The 4,505-nt window shown below is 44.6% G+C and overlaps 1 protein-coding gene across 1 annotated transcript in view; it reads left to right on the forward strand.

Annotated features, from left to right (window-relative positions):
• Positions 1–107: 107 nt before the first annotated feature.
• Positions 108–4,505, forward strand: part of GLTSCR1L (GLTSCR1 like) — a 37,252-nt gene continuing 32,854 nt past the window's right edge. Inside the window, exon 1 of the mRNA XM_009279614.2 lies at positions 108–199. The gene's annotated coding sequence lies outside the window, so the exon portion shown is untranslated. The remainder of the gene's footprint in view (positions 200–4,505) is intronic.

Here is a 4,505-nt window from a genome sequence, read left to right on the forward strand (position 1 = left end):
GCGGACCGGCGCGGTGCCGCGCCGTGCCGTGCCGTGCCGCGCTCTCCTCTCTCGCTCTCTTTCTCTTTCCCCCTCGCTCGCTCGCTCTCTCCCCCCTCTCTCCCTCGCTCTCTCGCTCTCCCTCTCTCTCTCTTACACTGCCAGCCCCTGATGTGATGGCGAAGAAACCCCGTTGACAAGGCACTGCTTTTTCATGACGGTGAGTTTCCCTTTGAGTGTATTATAATTTTGTGATAAAAATTTCAAGGAAAAAAAAAACACACAACCTCCTTCCTCCCTTCCTTCGGGGAGGGAAAAGAGAGGGGGGAAATCTATCTCCAGACAGACAGAAAAGAAAGAGGAGCAAATTAACAACCAGGAGTTGCCAAAACCAGGATATTAGGTTTCAGCCCAGAGAGCTATTGGCTCTGGGGCTATGTATATAAATATATATCTAGAGAGAGAGCGAGCGAGAGGGGAGACGAGGAGGAAGAAGAGGGATATTTTGTGGGTGGCTGTTGTTTGGGCAGATGTGGATTCACATAGAAATGAACCATATTTTTTTTTTTTTTTTTCCGCGAGGCTGGTGGTGGTGGCGGCTGCTGAGGGCACTTAAAAAAAAAAAAGTTGTTTCTTAAAATAAAGGCAAGGGGGGGGGGGGGGGGGGGGGGGAGACACCCCCCCCCAGCCAACAGCTCCTGTGGGCGAGGGGAGAGGTTTGGGGTGGGTTTTTTTTTCTTGCTGATGCCATGCAAATTCAGGAGAGGAGGGAAGAAAAATCTCTTTTAATGACTCATTGATTGAGCCGGTTTAAAATTAGTTGTTGTTGTTGTCTTTTTTTTTTTTTTTTTATTTTCCGCCCCCTTGATGGCCATCAAGAGAGGGATGGAAAGAGGAGAGGAGGGAGAGTGTGTGTGTGTGTGTGAGTGTGAGAGAGAGAGTGAGAGGGAGAGAGGGGGATAGAGAGAGTGTGTGAGGGAGAAAGAAAAATAATCTTTTCAAATCTCCTCCCTCTTTTTTTTCCCCCCTCGTTTCTTTGCTTTTCTCTAAAGCTCTGTGGTCTGTGAAACACTCTTTCTTCCTCCTCGTCGAGAAAATGGAGACACTTCGTCTCTCTCCTGGCTGTGGAGCTGGGAAGGATTTTTCTTTTCTTTTTTCCTTTTTCACTCCTGGCTTGATTTTTTCCTTTCCCCCCTCCACTCGCCACCACCCTAATCTTGTCATTTCTTTGAGCTCGTGTCTCAGATTTGTGCCTTCTGGGGATTTATTTTTCACTCGTTTCCTCGTTTTCGGTGTTGCCACTAGATTTGATTTGATTTGTTTGGTTCTTTATTTGCAATTTCCTCTGAATTGCTCTCTGCCTCCTGCTTTTAACCAAGGAATGGAAACGGTGCTGCTTTTTGTGGGTGCGCGAAATGCTCGGGCGGTAGGTTTGGGCTAATGCGCTTTTTTCTCCTTTTCGGGACCAAGTTTTCCGCTGTGCTTTTTTTTTTCCTTTTGGAGAGAGAATATTTAATTGTAACGCCTCTTTTTAAAACATAACAATAAACCGTCTTTTTCTGGAGTAACCCGTTTGACTTTGCTGTAGAGTGGATGTGAATCTGATCCTTTGTGCTGCTGGGATTATTTTACGTGAAGGAAACAATGTTTTATAAATAGTTTTTACTTGTGGCTTAAAACAGTAGTTGGTTGTGGAGGGGATTTTCTGAAATCCTCACAGTTCACATTTATTGGGTTATGGGGGGCTTCAGTACTAGTTATAATTTGGTTTTGCTATTAATTGCAAAATTCACTTACAGATTATGGCAGAAAGCAGATGTAGTAATGTTAAAAACCGGGCAAAATTAAACGGCGTATAGAAGGCACGTTTATATTTACTTAGAAACGTTACTGAATAATCACTGGGGGAAGGAAAGAGATGTGGAGGCCTTTGCTTTTCCCCGATTCTCTGCTCCTCGCACTCTGCTCCTCTCGTCCTCGGGGCTCGGCAGTACGGAACGAAACAGGATTTGGAGAAGGGAGAGGTCCTCCGGAGGTGGCTCCGGCCGTGCCCGGGCTCGGCGGCGAGCGTTTGCGGCGGAGCTCCCGGTGCGAGGGGGAGTGGGAGAGAGCGGGGAAGATGGCGCTGTCTGGCTTCCTGCCAACGTTTGTTGCGCAGTTTTACTCTGGCTCTCCTCCCCCACGGGCGCCATTTTAAGGTCCTTTCTGCTGTCGCCGCGCCGTGTGGGGCGTTGCCGTCGCACCCCGCTCGGGCCATTTCTCTTTCTGTCTCGAAAGCGTTACTCTCTCGGGCCTTGAGATCCTCTCCCCGAAATCCCAGAAGCTGCATGCTTCCCCCCCCCCCCCCCCCCCCTCCTCCCTCTCTTTAAAAATTCCCTAAGGGGTTTCTTCTGTGTGTGTTTTGGAGAGAGAGGTGAAGGATTCTTGGCTGTGTGTGTGCAGGGGAGCTTTAAAAAGGGTGAATTGTTTTGGGCGTGGGTCTTTCTGGAACGGCCCCGTCAGAGTTGTCGCTCTGAATCGCTGCCTTGTCAGGCTTCCCCCATCTCCCGAGTAGTCTGGGTCACCGTCCTGTGAGGTATTAAACTGGCTTGGTTCAGAGGGGCATGTGCTCCCAGCTTAAAGCCTGTAAACATCACTTCAGAGCTTGTTTTCATATCTGTAAAATACGTGTTTCTTGATGTGAGATGGATTCAGAGTGTATGAAGAAAAAAGATTTGAAAGAACATCCTCTTCTGTTGAATGATGACCAAAAAATAGATGTCATTAAAAAATAAATCCACTTTTAAAAAATGCTTTAGTGTAGCCCACAGGGTGAAGTAATAGCCATTAAAGAGCCTTCAGTACCTTTCAAAGTGCTTGCAAAAATTCAAGGGCAAGTAACTTTTTGGTGGCTGGGTAGATAACTCATTTTGTTGCTGTTACTCTCGTGGTAATTTTTTTTTTGGGGGGGGGACTAGCATCTTTTCAAGTTTTTGTCACTCCTTTACGTCTCACAGGAAGCAGTGCTTTTTCCAAATTATTCAAATTTGGCAGCTCCACTTTAATATCCTTTCAAAGTTTTCTTTTGGTGCTGTTTTTTAGGGAGAGTGTTGAGTGTTGAAAACTATTTTTTGATCAAAACTTTTTTACATTTCTGTGTAATCTGTAATCTGCTCATGAGGCTTGAGTTTAATACCAACAACATCTGTATTCAGGAACAGCCAAGTATGCTGCCAGACCAACTCATGCTGCGCCCACTAAGAAGTGTGGAATGCTTGTTTAGTTCTTCGTTTTATGCTTTTTGACAGATCAGAGGAGGGCTTCCCCATGCCTCTTGCTCATTCCTGAAAGAAGTGGGAGATTTTTTTTGTCACTCCTTTACGTCTCACAGGAAGCAGTGCTTTTTCCAAATTATTCAAATTTGGCAGCTCCACTTTAATATCCTTTCAAAGTTTTCTTTTGGTGCTGTTTTTTAGGGAGAGTGTTGAAAATGGTCTCCTATTTTTTGATCAAAACTTTTTTACATTTCTGTGTAATCTGATCAATGCTCATGAGGCTTGAGTTTAATACCAACAACATCTGTATTCAGGAACAGCCAAGTATGCTGCCAGACCAACTCATGCTGCGCCCACTAAGAAGTGTGGAATGCTTGTTTAGTTCTTCGTTTTATGCTTTTTGACAGATCAGAGGAGGGCTTCCCCATGCCTCTTGCTCATTCCTGAAAGAAGTGGGAGATTTTTTAAAATATGGGATTAATTTTAAGGCTGTTTAAATTCTTTGCCTGTTGGTGTTGAAGGATTTTAAACGACATTTCTTGTGAAATACAGATTTTTATTGCTCAGAATACACTAAAAAAATTGTCTGGATATAAACTGTCTTTTCTAAAGACTTCCATGGGGACAGCCTTGTTAACATTTTAGCTTTTTAAACAATACATCTGCTAAAACTTTAATTGTTTAAAATCTGTTGAGTGTGGAGTACGGTATTCTTCACATATTTCAGAAATCCTAGTACATGAAATTCACTCTTTCTTGAAGTGATTATTTTGCATTTTTGTTAACAGTCTTGGGATCAAGGTAGTGAATTTTTATACAATAAAATTTCTCTTATGCACTAATTTCTGGCAGATTGTGTGTAGATATTTCATTAATTTGTGAAAATAACAAAGAAATGACAAAAATGGGATGAAAATGACCAGTTTATATTCTCTCAGAGCATAATATGAGCCGGCAGTGTGCCCAGGTGGCCAAGAAGGCCAATGGCATCCTGGCTTGTATCAGAAATAGTGTGGCCAGCAGGAGTAGGGAAGTGATCGTCCCCCTGTACTGGGCACTGGTGAGGCCACACCTCAAATACTGTGTTCAGTTTTGGGCCCCTCACTACAAGAAGGACATTGAGGTGCTGGAGCGTGTCCAGAGAAGGGCAACGAGGCTGGTGAGGGGTCTGGAGAACAAGTCTGATGAGGAGCGGCTGAGGGAACTGGGGTTGTTTAGCCTGGAGAAAAGGAGGCTGAGGGGAGACCTCATCGCTCCCTACAACTACCTGAA

Source organism: Aptenodytes forsteri, unplaced genomic scaffold, assembly GCF_000699145.1.
Source record: "Aptenodytes forsteri isolate BGI_AS27 unplaced genomic scaffold, ASM69914v1 Scaffold195, whole genome shotgun sequence".
Taxonomy (NCBI): Eukaryota; Metazoa; Chordata; class Aves; order Sphenisciformes; family Spheniscidae; genus Aptenodytes; species Aptenodytes forsteri.